The sequence below is a fragment of the Bubalus kerabau genome, chromosome 19, assembly GCF_029407905.1.
Source record: "Bubalus kerabau isolate K-KA32 ecotype Philippines breed swamp buffalo chromosome 19, PCC_UOA_SB_1v2, whole genome shotgun sequence".
Classification (NCBI taxonomy): Eukaryota; Metazoa; Chordata; class Mammalia; order Artiodactyla; family Bovidae; genus Bubalus; species Bubalus kerabau.
Window position 1 is genome coordinate 16,886,000 of NC_073642.1, and position 20,050 is coordinate 16,906,049.

General features: G+C 44.4%; 1 long non-coding RNA gene across 1 annotated transcript in view; it reads left to right on the plus strand.

Annotated features, from left to right (window-relative positions):
* The window catches only part of LOC129634252 (uncharacterized), a 35,374-nt gene extending 23,701 nt beyond the window's left edge, over positions 1-11,673 (plus strand). Inside the window, exons 2-3 of the long non-coding RNA XR_008705493.1 lie at positions 3,402-3,441; positions 11,535-11,673. This is a non-coding gene — a long non-coding RNA (uncharacterized LOC129634252). The remainder of the gene's footprint in view (positions 1-3,401; positions 3,442-11,534) is intronic.
* The last annotated feature ends 8,377 nt before the right edge of the window (positions 11,674-20,050 follow it).

Here is a 20,050-nt window from a genome sequence, read left to right on the forward strand (position 1 = left end):
GCTCAAAATTCTCCAAGCCAGGCTTCAACAGTACGTGAACCAAGAACTTCCAGATGTTCAAGCTGGTTTTAGAAAAGGCAGAGGAACCAGAGATCAAATTGCCAACATCTGTTGGATCATCGAAAAAGCAAGAGAGTTCCAGAAAGCATCTATTTCTGCTTTATTGACTATGCCAAAGCCTTTGACTGTGTGGATCACAATAAAATGTGGAAAATTCTTCAAGAGATGGGAATACCAGACCACCTGACCTCCTTGAGAAATCTGTATGCAGGTCAAGAAGCAACAGTTAGAACTGGACATGGAACAGCAGACTGGTTCCAAATTGGGAAATGAATACATCAAGGCTGCATATTGTCACCCTGCTTATTTAACTTATATGCAGAGTACATCATTTAAAATGCTGGGCTGGCTGAAGCACAAGCTGGAATCAAGATTGCCAGGAAAAATACCAATAACCTCAGATATGCAGATGACACCACCCTTATGCCAGAAAGTGAATAAGAAGTAAAGAGCCTCGTCTTGAAAGTGAAAGAGGAGCATGAGAAAGTTGGCTTAAAACTCAACATTCAGAAAACTAAGATCATGGTATCTGGTCCCATCACTTCATGGCAAATAGATGAGGAAACAATGGAAACAATGACAGACTTTATTTTGGGGGGCCCCAAAATCACTGCAGATGGTGACTGCGGCCATGAAATTAAACGATGCTTACTCCTTGGAAGGAAAGTTATGACCAAACTAGACAGCATGTTAAAAAGCAGAGACATTACTTTGCCAACAAAGGTCCATCTAGTCAAGGCTATGGTTTTTCCAGTAGTCATGTATGGATGTGAGAGTTGGACTATGAAGAAAGCTGAGCACTGAAGAATCGATGCTTTTGAACTGTGGTGTCAGAGAAGATTCTTGAGCGTCCCCTTGGACAGCAGGGAGATCCAACTAGTTCATCCTAAAGGAAATCAGTCCTGAGTATTCATTGGAAGGACTGATGCTGAAGCTGAAACTCCAATACTTTGGCTACTTGATTGGAAGAACAGACTCATTTGAAAAGACCCTGATGCTGGGAAAGATTGAAGGCAGGAGGAGAAGGGGATGACAGAAGATGATATGGTTGGATGGCATCACCAACTCAATGGACATGAGTTTGAGTAAATTCCAGGGGTTGGTGATGGACAGGGATGCTTGGCATGCTGCAGTCCATAGGGTCGCAAAGAGTTGGACACAACTGAACAACTGAACTGAACTGAACTGAACTGAAAGGTGTAAGAAAAAAAAAGATACATGCAACAAGTAAAGCCAAAATTATAATCCAGGTATTGGGTACCACTGTCTACTACCACTATACTACCACTGCTGCAGATAAATTAGTAGGGTCTTTGGGATGTAGCCACTGAAATTTTCCCAGACCAGTTTTACGGAGGAGAAAAATTGTCATGCACCTTGAATAAAGGTTGTAAGCTCTTTTCAAAATTTGTACTTTCCCTGGGAGGCAGAATATATGAATGGTTCACTACAAGCACCTGGAGCTCTTGCCTTTGAACTACAGCATTGAAGCCATCCTATGATGTGGTGACTGAGGTGACAGGATGCTCAGTGAAAATTTATCCTGCAGACAATTACTGTGACTTCGTGGCCAGACAGGCGTTTCCATTTTCCTCTGTGCCTCAGCCAGGCCGGCGTTGCCCTAATGTCTGACTTCTTCATTTCCAAATTAGCATGACCAGCACCAAAAACAAGTTGCAACCGTCCTGTCCTTTAATTTTTACCTAATTACAAAGTATATGATTAGTATTAGGAAAGGCACAGATTTTATGGCCCTTCCAAATCCCTGGTTCCTTGAGTTTAACTATCTGGATTTCACTAAAGATATATACCTAGAAACATCTAATGAATAGGGCATGTCCAAAAAGCCATGTGTAAATTACTTTTTTTGCATATATTTCCCCATAGGGTAATTGTATTGTGCTTTTTAAAGGCCTGACTAAGCCAAGAAATAAGTTGGTCCCAGGTCAGCACACCAAAGCCTGCTAGACTTGTTTTTAACCCATAATCTACTTAAAGTATAGTGTTAATACTAGAATATCAGATACATTTGGTTCTGAGCACTTAGTGTTGGTTTTGTATCTATTTTTAATTGAAGGATAATTGCTTTACAATATTGTGTTGGTTTCTGCCATAGATCAACATGAATCAGTCATAGGTATACATATGTCCCCTCCCTCTTGAACCTCCCTTCCACCTCCCACCCCTTCCCACCCTTCTAGGTTTTATAGGAAATCACATTCGTCAAGTAGAAACATCTCTGATGCCTAACCAAAATAAGGAAAGGCCAGAGCTCTAGTAATTAGCCTTTTGTGTCTTTTATTACCACTGGGGGGCTGCACCAGGCAGCACATGGAATCTTCCCCAACCAGTGACTGGACCCATGCACCCTGCTCTGGGAGCAGAGTCAACCACTGGACCACCAGGGGAGTCCAGACTGTGTTTTACTGCATATCAGCTCATTCCATTTTCAGAACAACTAAATCTCCAAATGGTTCGTAGTATTTAGTGTGCATTAATAATACGTTCAAAAGCACATAAGTAACAAGTGGTGAAGCCAGAATTTCAACCCAGGTTTATCTGCTCTTTCTTCTAGGTTTAGGTACCACTCTAGATTTATGGTCCAAATATTCTGAACTGAGAACAAATTGTGCCCACTGGGGTGACATGAATGAAGGCTGGGACCTCAGTCAGGGAATCTCCAACCTGACCATGTACCAGAATCACCTGCAAGGCTTGTTAACCAAGATTTTCTGGGCCCCACCCACTCATGTGCTTCTAGTTCAGTAAATCGCAGTGGCACCTGAAATTGCACATTTCAGACAAGCTCTCAAGTGAGGCTGACAGTACTGGCCCAAGGGTCACATGTTGAGAATTCATGGTTTTGCCTAATAAGCCATCTCAACAAATAGCCAATCCCTGAGGCCCTGACCTTCATAGCTGGTAACATGGAATGAAATCCACTTAACTCTTGAAGATCTATAATTATGGTTAATACACAATCAACCCTGAATATTCATTGTAATTGCTGAAGCTGAAGCTCCAATACTTTGGCCACCTGGTGGGAAGAGCCAACTCACTGGAAAAGACCCTGATGCTGGGACGGCTTGAGGCAAAAAGAGAAGGGGAGACCAAGGATGAGATGGTTAGATATTATCACCAGCTTAATGGACATGAATGTGAGCAAACTGGGAGATAGTGGATGACAGATGAGCCTGGAGTGCTACAGTCCATGGGGTTGCAAAGGGTCAGATACGACTTAGCGGCTGAACAACAACAATGATTCCTTAAAGTACTCAGACTTCATTTATTTGAAATGTTCCTTTTGTTTAAATAACAATATTTCTCTTTTTTTTTTTCAGTTTCTGCCAGACAACCTTTTATTACCTCAGAAAAGCAATGGTAGGTACTAAAAAATATATTCTGACCAACTCTCAACTTTCTGAAATTAAATATGTATAACCACTGTAAGGTTTTAATGAACAAAACAGTTAAATACAAACTTTCATATGCAAAATAGATTACTATATAACTGGCCACAGCAGAGCCAAATACTAAATTTTCTTGTACAGATTTCAGTGGATAAAAAATATTTTTGAAACCCACACCTTCCTATGATTTTAAACCAAGAACAAAAAATATGGTGTAAGTCTTTCTTGATTCTAGGACACATTAAAGATATCAGCTTTTGGAATATTAAACAATAACCAAAGGACTTATTGAGGAGTACATGGCTATTTGCCCCACTTAACATAACCCAAGTCCAGTCTTAATATCTGGGGGTTTTCTATTCTATCAGTTGTCACTTTCTTAATATTTGGGGGTTTTCCATTCTTTATCATGCATCACTCTTTGCATTCGGGATCCACTACCTCCACTTCACATCTTTGAGTGTGCTGTTTCTTCTCTACTGTGGATTAGAAAACTCATACGTTGTAAGAGGCAAGACTAAGAGAAAATAGCTCTGAGAGAGGTCCTGAGTTTCTTGCCTATGAATCAAGTGCTTTAGTGTCCGGCCGTTGTAACTTCATTTTTTTCTTTTGGTTGTGTTTGTCTTCGTTGCTGTGTGAGGGCTTCTCACTGTGGTGGCTTCTCTTGTTGCCAAGTACCAGCTCTAGATGCGGCTCTTGGGCACTCGAGTGCAGACTCAGCAGTTGTAATACCTGGGCCCCGTAGCATGTGGAATCCTGAATCAGGGATCGAACCCGTGTCCCCTACACTGGCAGATGGGTTCTTCACCCCTGGACCACCAGGGAAGTCCTATGACTTCATTTTTGACAAGCTCCCAGGTGATGCTGTTGCTGCTTGTCTGGGGACAAACTTTGAGAACTCTTTAGGGCTTCCCTAGTGAGTCGTCTCTACAAATATCTCTTACTTCTTCTAAATTATTTTCTCACTGAGGGCCAGTTTAACAGCTTTCAAGTATAAGTCCACTTTGAGAGGATGCTTGGCCCAACCCTTCCAGCTCCTTCCTTTCTTCTTCTGGATGAGCTCTTTCAGGACCCTACTTTTATCTTCTGAAATTTTCCAAACATTTAATATAGGATAATATTCCCTGGCCATATATTTGTGACATCTATTTATTGATCCAATAAATAATATATCAATACACAAATATTGTTGAGCATTCCCTGTAATAGCAGTCCGCAACCTTTTTGGCACCAGGGACTGGTTTCGAAGAAGAAAATTTCTCCACGGGCTAGAGGGTGGGGGGGTGGGGGTTGATTTCAGGATGATTCTCATAAGGAGCCCATAACCTAGATCTCTTGCATGAGCAGTTCACAGTAGGATTTTTGCTCCTATGAGAAACTAATGCCACAGCTGATCTGAGAGGAGGCGGAGCTCACACAGTAATCTGAGTGATGGGTGCGTGCTAAGTCACTTTAGTCATGTTCGACTCTGTGACCCTATGGACTGTAGCTTGCCAGGCTCCTCTGTCCATGGGATTCTCCAGGCAAGAATACTGGAGTGGGTTGTCATGCCCTCGTCCAGGGGATCTTACCGACCCAGGGATCGAACCCTCATCTCCTATGTCTCCTACATTGACAGGCAGGTTCTTTACCCCCAGCGCCACCTGAAGCAATTGTAAATACAGATGAAGCTTTGCTCACTCACCCACCGCTCACCTCCTGCTGCGCGTATCCGCTCCTAACGTACCATGAATCAGTACTGGTCCATGGCCCCAGGGGTTGGGGACCTCTGCCCTGTAAGACAGGTACTATTTTGATACTTTCATTTGTCTCCTTTGATCCTCACACCCATTGTATGACCTAGAAATGAATAGCCCATTTTCTAGGCTGAGGAAACCGAAACTCGAGGAGATTAAATGATCCACTCATTCAAGGTCATATTTAGTAAACGGCATAGCTGGAATTCCAACTCAGATCTTCAGATCCCAAAGCCAACATGCTCTTCAACAGACTCCAGCTACTGCCCCCCTGAGAATAAACTGGAATGCAGAGGAAGCTGGCAATTTATAGTTTTAAATGAGACAAACTCATGGCAAACATAATGGCCACTCTACCCCACACCCGTGGCAGACAGTGTTAGTTCCTGCGGCAAATGGAATCCTCAGAACCCTTTTCAACCTAGTGTCTCTAGTAGCCAGAACCAATCCACTGGAATAGGCACAGAGTACAAACTGATACGCCTTAGCGTCACTAATTTGGACATTTCATTTTGTGGTATCCCGCTTAGAAACATTCCACCTAGGAAGTGGAAAATAAGATGCTGTTTTGAAAAGACAGATAAAGCTGGGAAAGATAGACATCGAGTAGAACTGACAGAATATTCTTTATCTTAGATCAGTGTTTCTCAAACAAGGGCAATTTTGGTCCCCAAGATGTTATCTAGGAAATGTCTGGAGACTTCTTTTGTTGTGACAACTGGGAACTAGTGGTGGGGCCGGGGCAGGTGCTACAGATTTCTACATGGTAAGAGTCCAGGAGATTTGCTAAACATCCTATAACACCCAGGACACTCAGGTTCTCCCACAACAAATATTTATCGAGCCCCAAATTTCAACAGTGCAGCAGCTGAGAAACCCCGCCCTTGATCACAGCATACGGAAAGAGAAGAGTGAGCAGAGCCCCTTGCAAATGCCTGCTGTATCTCTCACATTAGTAAAATAAAGTTGAGGGAACTGAAACCATGATTCCGGATCTCCTTCTGGTTGCTCTTACACAAAGTGCAGAGGTCACACAGGGTTCAGCGACAGCTAAGCTGCAGATCCTTTCATTTTCTTCCAGCCCAGATGACCTGAAGAAGCCTAAGATGTTACCCACACATCCTGGATCAACATAGCTTCTGGCTTTGCTTTCCCAGTTTCTCTCCAATCAAGACAACAGGAAAGAATATTTAAAAGAAAAGGGAAAGTGAAGGGCAAGGGGAAGAGTAGACCAGACTCTCCAAGGAAAACTCCTCCACAGCCAGTTCTCCGTGCAAGCGCGTCCACACTAAGCCCACGAGCGTTCAGTCCTTTTGTTCCTATTTTTCCACAACCTCACCATTCTAAGGGTGGTGTCCGGAGCAGCAGAATCGGCACCACCTGGTGTCTCCTTAGAACTATAGAATCGCAGCCCTCCCCAGACCTTCTAACACAAAATCTGCATTTTAACAAGATCCTCCAAGTGATTCGTATGCACGTTCATGTTTCAGAAGTACTGCTCTAGGGTTTCCAACAGGCAAAATAAAACTGCAAAGTGAACAGCTGCAAAACAGATGCAAAGCAAATCACGTGGTGTAACATATGACTTCTCCAGGGGATTTATGACCCTCTGTGGACAGTAGCTTGTAATACAGAAAACAGAAATTTGAAGTAAGAATATGCACAAAAAGTCAATGCCATGTTATATCTTTGTAATTGCCCTAAAGGGATCCATCTTGGGTTCAAGAAAATGTAGTACTAGTACCTTAAACAGTTTCACATACCCAGTGAGTATGCAAGCGTTTGGGTGGTTTTTTTGTCTTTTGTGGTTTTTTGTTGTTTCGTTTTTTGTTTTGTTTCTCAATAGGGAACAAAGATAGGATTTACAATGATCTTCCAAAACATCAGAGTATTTGATTTGATCGTTGTGTCTAGCACATTTCATAATACCAAAATTTTGTAACAACCGGCAGAAAAGAGTCAGTGCTGCATGTTTTTAAATAACCTAGAAATTAGATTAAGGCTAATGGAAGCAGTTCAACTTCAGGTCCTCTCTCAATTTATTCAAACAGGCTTGCTTCACTCATTCAAGAAATATTAGGTCCCAGGATCCGTGCAGAGGAGGGCCTGAAGGCATGCAGCGACCAATGCTGCAAAGCATTGCCTGAGATTAATGGCAGCAGACAGCCCCTGGATAACTGACGCGGAGAGGGGAACCGAGCTGGGAGAGGAGCGGGAGGAAGGGCGAGGGGAGGAGCTCTGGATGCAGCGTGGATAGGCGGGTGGAGCCCAGAACAGCAGGCGAGGAGCGGGTGGGGTCCAGCCTGACTCACACGCTTGCCGACGGGGCTCGCCACAACTCTGCCGGGTTAGGATTTTCCGAGGACCACGTCACGCGGTCCCGCAGCCTCTTGCCCACGTACCCGTGGCCGAGTTGCACATGAACCATCATGCACAAGGGTGTAGACTCGGGAGTGCAGGTGTAGGAGAGGCCGCTAGAGGCCGCGCGCTGTCCCTTCCCCGAGGAAGCGTAGGGCCGGGGCAAGCGTGTGTGTGGCTGGCTTTGTTCCGCCCAGCACTGCGGTTCTGTCCTAACCTCCGCGCTGCGCTTGCGACTCTCTCGGCGTTGACTTGCGAACGATCACACACCAGCCTCGACGTCAGAGCACCCCGTGACCCCCGCATCACAAGACCGGGCTGGGATGCTGGGTGGTCCCTCGGAGCCCCTCCTCCGTCTCCTGGCTCTCTTCCCAAGGCTTCCCCTGGGGCAGAAAGGTTGATTCACTGATAACAGGCATCGGTCCCCTCACTTCAGGCAAGCGGCCTCCTTCCACCCCGCCCCCCGCCCCGGGGGAGGCACCTGAGCCCTGGGACTGCTCCCCAGGAAGTCAGGCAAGAGTTGACTACAAGCAGAGCCGATGTGGAAGAGACAAACCAGCAAGGAAATGAAGCAGAGGTTTCTAGAGGCTGCCCCGCCCAAAAGAGTGTTCAGGGGCCACTCAATTCTTAAGGTCACCGAACATTTTTACCTGGAGAGCCAGGACTCAGATAAAGTCACGACAAGGCAAGTAGGAGAAGGTTGCACCTAAACTGTTTCCTGAGAACCTCGGAGCCAGTGGCTCACAGCTCTGCCCCAGAACAGAGAGAGACCCTGGCACTCCCATAGGGAAGGAAGCTCACCCAACATTTGTGGGCACTCCTCCAGGCACTGGGCTTTCTGCTTACTGTTGCTCAGGGACCTAGCAGGCCATGGGGGGCAAATGTAAATATCTTCATTGCCCTGAAGTCAACATCCAGCCTGGAAGATGTTAAGTAATTTTCCAGGATCAGCTGGTAACAAAGTGGCAGAGAATGATGCTTGTTTCTTTGATTTAATTTATAAACACTAATGGGTTTCCTAGGTGGTGCTCAGCATGAAGAGTCCGCCTGCCAGTACGGGAGACACAAGAGATGTGGGTTCACTCCCTGGGTTGGGAAGATCCTCTGGAGCAGGAAATGGCACCCCTCTCCAGTATTCTTGCCTGGAAAATTCCATGGGCAGAAGAGCCTGATGGGCTACAGGCTATGGGGTCACAAGGAATTGAACACAACTGAGCGACTGATCACAGCACATAAGCATATAATACGGTCACATCTTTCAAAATCATAAAGGCTAGAAAGAGATACAATAAAAAGTCTCTCATCTAGTTAGGGAGCTGGGGATGGACATGTATACACTGCTATATTTCAAGTGGATAGCCAACAAGGACCTACTTACTGTCTAGCACAGGGAACTCTGCCCAATGTTATGTGGCAGCCTGGATGGGAGGGGAGTTTGGGGGAGAATGGATACATGTATGTGTATGGCTGAGTCCCTTCGATGTCACCTAAAACTACTGCAACACTGTTAATAGGCTGTATTCCAACATGAAATAAAAAGTTTAAAAAAAAACCTCATCCCCACTGACCCCCAAATATCCAGTTGCCCTCATCTTGTCTATTTTGCCACATACACAGGTGACCACTGTTGTGTGTCGCTTGTCATAGATACACGTTCAGCATTTCTCTATACATATACCAGTTAATGAGAACTATATAGTCTTATGTTTCTTCCATGTGTACACAAGCATGGTACACGATACCTATTGCTCTGTGCCTTGCTTCTTTCACTTCACAAATTATCTTGTAGATCTTCCCACGTCAGTGCATGAAGACCTTCCTCATTCTTTTCCTTTTACAGCTGCACAATATTCCATTGTACAGACATACTACAGTTTAATTAACCAGGGCTTCATTCTTGGTTACTGGGTGGTTTCCAATGTTTTGCTACTGTAAAAAAAAATGTTGCAATGAATTTGTTTTCCGTTGTTAAGTCCTGTCTGACTCTCTGTGTCAAGAGGAGCCCGCCAGGCTTCTCTTGTCCCTGAGGTTTTCCAGGCAAGACTACTGGAGGGGATTGCCATTTCCTTCTCAAGGGCATCTTCCCAACCCAGGGATCAAATCCACGTCTCCTGCATTGGCAGGCAGATTCTTTACTGCTGAGCCACCAGGGAAGTCCTGCAATGAATAACTTTGTATCTACGTCATTTTGCACATGCCAGAGCCAGGAGCCCACATCTTTCTAGCTCTAAGCAGTTTATGTTCCCTCCACTCCAAAGCTGACACAGGATCAATTATATGCCAGCTCTGATAGATAAACGCTCATATCTCTGTCTTCCCCCTAACCCCCAATCTTCCTATTTTCCTTTTCTCGTTGTGAAGCCTATTTGTATTTGCAACAGCTACAGAGAGTCTGGACAGAGAATACTTGCCATTTTATCTCTTTCTGTGGTTGCTTCATTTCATTCTTCAAATACCAAGTGTGACTGTAACTGGAGATAAAATCTGCAGATGTTGTTCTGCATAAACATGGAATTTCTGCTACCAGTTGGATCACACTGTTTCATACATGTGCCAGGCAAGTTCAAAGCCTGCATACCACAGCCCACACCAGGCTTGGATCCCAGCTTGGAACTGGAAGGAGGATGAGCTTGAGGCAGTCTACTGCTGAGAGCCAGCATCCATCATCATTTCTGGCTGTTGACTTAAAGGGACATGAAATGAATGGCAACATCAGGGAGGCCCAAGGAAGACTGCCTTCCAGAAAAGATAAAATGTTTCACCCAGCCTTTCATCCTCATCATCTGTGGTCATTTTGTCATCTCGCTTTATGTTTAGATTTCAGGTTTGCCTTTGAAGGTAGCTTTTTGTTTCTCAAAACAGGATATGGCGATTAGAGAGAGTACTGGGCAAGGTAGGTGGGGCAGGAAAGAGAGAAGGTAGGATTTTTTTTTTTAATGCATGTGACTCCAGCAACTGTCTGCATAGTTCACCAAGATGGGTTCACCCTGTATCAGATGCAGGTTTGAGCCAAGTCCTCGTTCTGGGGAGCTTACTGCACACCAGTAACTGTGTTGATGAACGACAGAAGAGCCAGATGCTCTGGTCTAAAAGGAAAGTCAGGCCCATACCAGATCTTGTCAGTGCAGAACAAGAGATCAAAGTGACGTGAGCCGTGATGTAGTACAGAAGTACGCCCAGGGTCTTATCGAGCTCAGAGAAGAGGCGCTTAACCCAGAGTAGGGAGATAGGGAGATGGGGCAGCAGTTCAGGAAGACTTCTTTGGGGAAATGGTGCTGAACAGAGTCCTGAGGAATAATAGGAGGAGCTCCAGCAAAGAACGTGAGCAGAGAAAACAGCATAAGCAAAGGCCCAGACAAAGGAAGGAGTAGGGGCCCTATCAACCTGATGGAACTTTATTATTATTATTACTATTATTAATGTGGACCATTTTTTTTAAGTCTTTATTGAATTTTTTTACAACACTGCTTCTATTTTATGTTTTGGGGTTTTTTGGCTTAGAGGGATGTGGGTTCGTAGCTCCCAACCAGGGATCGAACCCCTGCCCCCTGAATTAGAAGAAGTCCTTACCACTGGACTGCCAGGGAAGTCCCTAAGTTTTTTGTTTGTTTGTTTTTGTATTTTTTAAATGGGATAGCAAGCTAGTAGCCCACATGGAGTAAGGTTCAAAGGTGAAAACTGAGATGAATTTGAACTCGATTCTACAGTCCTTAAATATTAGCCATTCCTTCTGTTCTTACCTTAATTGGATGGATCTTCAGCAATAAGGCTCCCCCCAAATCTTCCCCAACCTCAGAACACGTCAGGCAGACAGAGTTCCAGGCAAGCCTTTCTCAACTGCCTCGGCCCTTGTCTCTTATCTCTGACCCGTGACTGTTTTCTTGTAATCACAAGGACAGCCAGAGTTTGCCTTTTAAAAACTGCCACCAGCGCTCTGAATTTAAGGCAATTCCTTTATCTTTCCTTCCAGCTGTCTATGCCAGGACAAGTCAATAGCTTTCTGGAAGCCTGTTTGACAATACTTTACCTCCAAGAATGGAGACACTAGAAAGCTTACAGAGCCAGCATCACTCTGTGAATGGAACAGGTGACGTTATCATCAGCATAATCTCCAGGTACCAGATGTCCAGGTATTGGTGGATATGCTAGATTTGGTTGAGGAATGCATGTGTTAGAGATTCTCTGCAAAGCATGGTTTTTCAGATGGTCTTCTGATAATAATAATGCCAGTAACAGTAATTAACATGAATAGAGCAGTTCTTATATTCCAGGTACTGTTCTAAGCCCCTTAAAGATCACTCTTTAATGGTTTTATCTCCTTTAATCCCCAGACTTCTTGCTTAAAACCTGACACACTGCCTTATTAAGATTCAAGTGTCTTTGGGTTCAAATCCCAGCTCTGCCACCTACTATTTTTGTAATATCTTTAAACCTCAGTTTCCTCATCTATAAGTGAGGGTATTAATACCTTCCTCCCAGAAGTAAGTAACATAAAGTACCCGAGACATAACAAGCTCACTGTGAATGTCTTCCCTTCCCCAAAACAGCTGATACTGTTATTGAAAATGCTTCTACTCTCCTTTCTTTTTATGTTTTTGTTTTCAATAATTTCAGACAGAAGACATAGTCAAGTGTTTTTTGACAATGACATAATTATATCACATCATTCTTCAACACAGAAGAAAGCAAACCTATAGATTTTTTTTTTTTTCCTTCTGGGGTCTATAGTTCTTTAACAAGACTATGAATACAAGGATAGAATATGTGAGGACAAACCCTAGTGCCAGTTAAGGACACATTTCCTAATCTGAACTCCACCCATTCAGGGATCCGAGCCCTACCCCCGCACCCCACCATCCCCTCATGAAGTCATCAGAAAAGGAAAGAACCGCTTGGGCTCTGAGATCCTGTCCAATTTTAGCTCTAGGTGTTAGGGTCATGTGGAAGGGGCAAGTTTTTGAAATGCTGACATGCTGACACTTAAGTGCATGGCTGGATCCTGTTATAGCTCAGAGAAAGTATATAAAGAACCTGGCCCTGGGTGAGATTTCCAGAATGAAATAATGCCCAGCATGATGTAAGTGGTAAGGCTTAAGGATGGAAAGCCTGGGGTTCTCAGCTTCACACTTCTCAGCTGTGTGACCTTGGGCATGGATGAATAATGTATTGTCACCTTAGACTCCATCTCTGGGCTCACCTGTGAAATGGAGATAATAGCATCCTTCTCATGGCATCACTGTGCTGCTCAACTAATGTCCATTCGCTTCCCCTTTGTGGTAAAAAATTTACTCCACACAAATCTACAGGGACTTCCAGCTCAGCCCAGCTGCAACCCCGAACACTTAGTAAATCGTTGGAAGTCCACTTCCACATACTGTTTCGTGTTTTTTTAAGGGGTCTGTGCTGGAATTACTTCCAAGCTTGCAGCATTTGTCTGCCCATGGAGAAGGAACAGGTTTCCTCTTAGCTGCTACTCAAATAGTCTCGCCTCAGTTGGCGTCTATCACGTGAACCATGGCACAGCAGTCACTCCATCACGCCCTCTGCTTCCCATCTCATTTCCACCATGACAGGCTTTCATCTTTCTGGAAAATGCCTCCATCTCCAACTGGGACTGTTAGTCCCTTTATTGCACGTGACGGGGACTCTCAGCCTCTATCTGTTTCCTCCTCCTTGGCCTTTGCTTTCTCTTGCATTTCCTGAGGCGTTCCCCTCTACTTTCAATGACTTTCTGGATTTCTCATTTGCTTTGTGTTGTTTTTTCCTTTGCTGCTGAGAGGGTTGAAATCCCACTCTCTCCTTTTTCTATTGCTCATCCTGCTATATTTATTCCCTCATCCCTTCTCTCAAAGTAATGCAAGGAAGAACTGCCTTGAACATACCTCACAACCATTTAACTGGAGACATTAAGGTGAAGAAATATAGGGAGCCAAGATGACAGAGAGGGAGTGCATGGAGTCAGTGTCTCTCCACACCTAGGATACTCACCAGGGGGCCCTGACCTAGAGGGGTACCATGAGAGGGTGGGAGGGAGGCACAATGGGGAGGGGATACTTGAATACATATGACTGATTCACGATGTTGTACGGCATAAACTAACACATCATCGTAAAGTAATTATATTCCAATTTTTTTAAAAAGAAATAAACAGAAAACAGAGCTTCAACATGATGGGCTTCCCTCGTGGCTCCTGACAATAAAGAATCCATCTGCAATACAGGAGATCCGCATTTGATCCCTGGGTGGTGAAGATCCCTTTGAGAATGGAATGGCTACCCACTCCAGAATTCTTGCCTGGAGAATCCCATGGACAGAAGAGCCTGGTTGTCTACAGTACATGAACTCACAAAGAATCGGACACGACTGAGCAACTAAGCACACACACATATACAAAATTATAAACATTTTAAATGATGGGATAATCAATATTAAAAATTTCAATAAACTTGCATCTTGGTAGAAATAAGTGCTGGCGAGAATGTGGAAAAAGAGGAATCCTGGCACACCGTTGCAGGGAATGTAAGTAGATGCAGCCACTGTGGAGAATAGCATGAAGGCTCCTCAAAAACATGAAAAATAGAACTACCGTATGATCCGGGAATTAATTCCACTCCTGGGTATTTATCTGAAGAACAAAAATACTGATTTCAAAAGGTGTCTGCTTCCTATGTTCATTGCAGCATTGTTACGCTAGCCAAAATATGGAAAGAGCCTAAGTGTAAATCGGCGGATGAATGCGTGAAAAAATGTGGTATATGTATTGAGCTATTTAAAAGTGAAATCTTGCCATTTGTGACAACATGGATGTATCTTGAACGCATTATGCTAAGTGAGATAAGTCAGAAAGACAAAAACAAATACCACATGATCTCACTTATATGTGGAATATAAAGAAAACTAAGCTAAACTGATGGAGAAGGCAATGGCGACCCACTCCAGGACTCTTGCCTGGAAAATCCCATGGACAGAGGAGCCTGGTGGGCTGCAGTCCATCGGGTCGCTAGGAGTCGGACATGACTGAGTGACTTCACTTTCACTTTTCACTTTCATGCATTGGAGAAGGAAATGGCAACCCACTGCAGTATTCTTGCCTGGAGGATCCCAGGGACGGGGGAGCCTGGTGGGCTGCTGTCTATGGGGTCACACAGAGTCGGACACGACTGAAGTGACTCAGTAGCAGCAGCAGCAAGCTAAACTTACTCCTTGGAAGGAAAGTTATGACCAACCTAGATAGCATATTGAAAAGCAGAGACATTACTTTGCCAACAAAGGTCCGTCTGGTCAAGGCTATGGTTTTTCCAGTGGTCATGTATGGATGTGAGAGTTGGACTGTGAAGAAAGCTGAGCGCTGAAGAATTGATTCTTTTGAACTGTGTGTTGGAGAAGACTCTTGAGAGTCCCTTGGACTGCAAGGAGATCCAACCAGTCCATTCTAAAGGAGATCAGCCCTGGGTGTTCTTTGGAAGGACTGATGCTAAAGCTGAAACTCCAGTACTTAGGCCACCTCATGCGAAGAGTTGACTCATTGGAAAAGACTCTGATGCTGGGAGGGATTCGGGGCAGGAGGAGAAGGGGACGACAGAGAATGAGATGGCTGGATGGCATCACCAACTCGATGGATGTGAGTCTAAGTGAACTCCGGGAGTTGGTGATGGACAGGGAGGCCTGGAGTGCTGCGATTCATGGGGTCGCAAAGAGTTGGAACTGAGCGACTGAGCGACTGAACTGAACTGAAGCTAAACTAAATGAACTCCATGAGAATCTTTGTATTCTAAATGGATGTATGTGTCTCCAGTCATTTTCCTCTGTTTTTCCTGAACCTGAAACCCACCATGGCTTCATTCGCATCCCATGCACAGTGTTCTCACTCAATTAGCCTCCCAGAAGGGACCCTGATGGTGATGGTGATGGTTTACTTGCTAAGTCGTGTCCAACTCTTACGACCCCATGGACTATAGCCTGACAGGCTCTTCTGTCCATAAGATTCTCCAGGCAAGAATACTGGGGTGGGTTGCCATTTCCTTCTCCAGGGGATCTTTCACATCCAGGAATCAAACCCGGGTCTCCTGCATTGCAGGCAGATTCTTTACTGACTGAGCTACAAGGGAATCCCTAAGAGGAGCCCTAACACCAAATACAAAACATATCCACACATCCACACACTTCCCTTTCACCCCTCTGAGTTCTTTGCACCCAACCCAAGTAGTTGTTCAATGTGCCTTGTCCTTAAATATGGCTTTATGACAATCTTCTGTTGTTAAATAAAACATCATTTGTGGCCCCATACCCTTTTTCCCTTGTCATAGGACTGTGTTATGGTTACCCTCATCCCCTCCACAATGCCAACATAGAGCCTGCAATGCAGGAGACCCCATTTAGATTCCTGGGTCGGGAAGATCCGCTGGAGAAGGGATAGGCTACCCACTCCAGTATTCTTTGGCTTCCCTTGTGGCTCAGCTGGTAAAGAAACACCTGCAATGCGGGAGACCTGGGTTCAATCCCTGGGTTGGGAAGATCCCCTGGAGAAGGGAAAGGCTACCCACTCCAGTATTCTGACCTGGAGAATTCAGGGTCACAAAGAGTCGGACACAACTGAGCAACTTTCACATGTTTTTCCCCTTGTTGTAGGACTGTGTTATGGTTACTCTCATCCCCTCCACAATGCCAACATAGAGTGCCTGACTCATGGCAGGTACTCAATGGATGTTCATCTCATGGATAACTCTGACTTGGCTAAATTTTGTTTCCCTTTTTTTCAGAGAGAGTCTGGAAGTCTCTGAAGAGGTAGCTAAAGCTTAAAAAGAGAAAGAGAGACAACTGACCAATGCTGTGGGAGTCCTGTAGTCTGAGAGAGGAAAGGCCTAACGATAGAGCCTTCGAAATGGTAAATCCCTGTTTTCAAACGTATCCACCATGTGTCTGGCGGCTGGAAGGAAGAAGACTTCAAAAACAGGAGAACGAATTATGAAATGAGATCAACAAATCCTGTAACTACAAAACATTTACTCAGACAGGCCTCCTCTCTTATTCTAGAGACAATAAAGGAAATAACTCCTCCCTTTGGAAAATAGGACTCGAACTTGCAGAGACGCCCATGGCTTTGGCCCAGAGCTCTAGAAGACCTAAATATATACTGTGTTGGAGGCTGTGTGCACAAGGGGCAGCCCATAAAAGGTGAATTTATGGATGTGAGAAAGAGATTGACAAGTGTTCTCTTCTAAACAAGTCATAAACTTCCAGATTCTAGACAAGCAGAGCTTCCCTAGAGAACTATAATAATAATATCAACCACAGACATGTAGTAAATTCTTTCTATGTGCAAGGCATAGCTGTCAGTCTTTCCATGTATCAAGTCATTTCATCTGCATAATTGTTTTTTAATATATTTTAATTGGAGGATAATTGCTTTATGTTATTGAATTAAAGTGTGTTAGTCACTCAGTCGTGTCCAAAACTTTGCAACCCCATGGACTGTAGCCCCCCAGGCTCCTGTGTCCATGGAATTCTCCAGGCAAGAATATTGGAGTGGATAGCCATTCTCGTCTCCAGGGGATGTTCCTGACCCAGGGATTGAGCCTAGATCTCCTGCATTGCAGGCAGATTCTCTCCCATCTGAGCCATCAGGGAAGCCCACAGCATTGAATTGGCTTCTGCCGCATGACAGCATGCGTCAGTCGTAAGTATCAATATGGCCCCTCCCTCTTGACCTCTCCCCAGCCGCTGCCACATCCCACCCCTCTAGGTTGTCGAGTACCACCGTGTTGAGCTCCCTGTGTTGCACAGCACCTCCTGTTAGCTGTCTTCCACATGGCAATGTGTACGTTTCAGTGCTGCTCTCTCAGTTCGTCCCACCCTCTCCTTCCCCTGCTGTGTCCAAAAGTCTGTCCTCTATGGCTGTGTCTCTATTCCTGCCCTGCAAATAGGTTCGTCAGCACCATTTTTCTAGATTCCATATGTATGTGTTAGGATATGATAGTTGTTTTTCTCTTTCTGAATCTTTCTGAAATCTACATCTGCACAATCTTTGATGTAGATTATTTTATTGGGTTGGCCAAAAAGTTCATGTGTCTAAGATGGTATGGAAAAACCCAAACAAACTTTTTGGCCAGCCCAATACAGTCTTCACTTTCTAAATGAAGAATTTAAGAACAGGAAAGTAAAATGACTTCCCCAAGGTCAGACAGCTAGTGAGTGGTAAATGTGAGAACGTGGAGAGAGAAATATAAAGACTCGGTTTAGAGAAACTTGGGTTGGAATCTTGGCCCCATTATCTCTTAGCTGTGTGACCTTCTGCAAGCTACTTAAACTCCCTAAATCACATGTGCCTCATTGAAAAAAATCAGGTTAGCTGCATCATCGGGTTGCTGTGAAAGTTGGGTGAGTCCTGGAACTTTGAGTTTCCTGTAATTGAAGGACTAGTCATTTGGATGAACCCTCCTACTGAAAATAACTAAGCATGCTGGATAAATTTTCTTTTCATCTCTACAAAACCATCAAAGAACATATAAAATACTTTTTTAAAAGTTCCAGACCTAAATCTAAAAGACCTCAAGAACTCAGAGAAGTAAGCAGAGGGTCAGCATCATTTTTCTTCTAAAGGCATCTGTTAGTCTGGGTCATCTGAGCTGTGAAAATGAACTGTGGTTTTACTGGCTTCTCAGGACAAGGGGGAAAGAAGTCAAGGCCAGGGATTGCCAGAACTTCCACAGGCACTTTTTCAAAAACTGGTGAAACTGAAGTGAACCAGCCCTTCCCATAATACCCACCCTTGACTGCAGAGAGTGAGGTCTTGACGTTCAGCAAGAGTCAGGAGGAAAGAAGAGAGGACAACTGTCTCTAAGGGGTTGTAACCATGGGCTGGCATTTTTGCAGATGCACTGCCTAAATCTGCATTGCTGGTGGGGTTCAAAAGCTCAGGCTGTGCACTTAAAATTGTACTGCCTGGGACTTCCCTAGTGGCCCAGTGGTTGAGAATCTGCCTTCCAATACAGGGGACTCTAATTTGATCCCCAATTGGGGAACTAAGATCCCATATGCAACTAAACCCGTGTGCGACAACTAGAGAAGCCCGAACACTCCAAAGAAAGATTGTGCAACTAAAACCTGACACAGCCAAATTAATTAGCTAATTAATTTTTAAAAAATTATAAAGAAGAATACAGTGAGAAAATGGGAGGAGAGGTAAGAAAAGTAGGGTGGAGGACGACAAAGGCAGACACAGTTTGTGTTCTGTGCTCCACTGACTGGCTCCCCGTTCTTCACACAATCACCTACACACACCTGCTCAACTCTGCATCAGCGGGGCCTTCCACTGTAGGCATCCCCATGGTCTCTGCAGTTGGATGGCCCAGGTTCGAATCCCGACTCTGCCACTTCCTGACTGCATGATGTTGGGTAAGTCACTTAATCTCTCTGTCCACTTTTCCCATCTGAATAAAGGGGATAGTCACAAAACTTCCTTGTGGTTTATTGTAAGGATCAGATAAGTTCATGTCTAAAGAATGTTTACAGCAGTGTCTGGCATAGAGGAAGTATAACTATATGGTAGCAGGTAGCGTGCTGATAATTAGGATGATTTTTTTTAATTATTTGGCTGCACTGAGTCTTAGTTGCAGCATGTGGGATCTAGTTCCCTGACCAGGAATCAAACCTGAGCCCCCTGCTTTGGGAGCTGGGAGTCTTAGCCCCAGGACCGCCAGGGAAGTCCCTTGATGAAGATTTTCTGAAATGATAATTTGCCCCTTATTAGGTTGGCAAGATTTTATTAATCCTTTACAATTTGGGTCACATTACCTGCGCTGTCAGGCCTCTCTGTCTTGCGGTACCATAACCTCCACATGTATATCTCTCCTGGGATCTTTATCCCAGCTATTTGCAGTGTCTGATTGACTTCTGTCTCCCCATGGCCCTATCAGCTACTTCATGTGGGAACTAAGTCACATTTCATTGTATCCCCAGCTGCTAGTACAGAGCTTGACACATAGTAGATGCCTAGTTAATATTTGATGAGTGAAAGAATGTATTGATGATTTCCCCTTGCTGTAGTGGAACAACTTCTCCTATCGGAACTTTCCTTTTTTTTAGTCTCCTGTCATTTATTCTGCCTTTACTTGAAACAGAAAACAAAATTCAGCTTGTTCTCCCATTTGAATTGTTTCTCTGGAATGCAGTCTTCTTACGAGCAGTCCCAGTATCTTATCTACTTAATTTAGATCTGCATGAGACAGAGTGTCAGGAAAATGACTAAACCACCATAAAAATGGTATGGCAAACAAATTGCGCCCATGAGTCATGAGATCGTGAACTGAGGTGTTCGTAGATTCTTCCTGTGGGGATGTGGACTTGACTTCCTGGTGCTGCTTTGTTCATGGATCAGAAGGCTGGCTCTACAGTCCCAGATCCACTCCATTTTGACTTTGAGCAAAATGTATTCTCCCTAAAGTTCACTTTCCTCCTCTGCTAAATGGGTTTACTAATACCTACCAA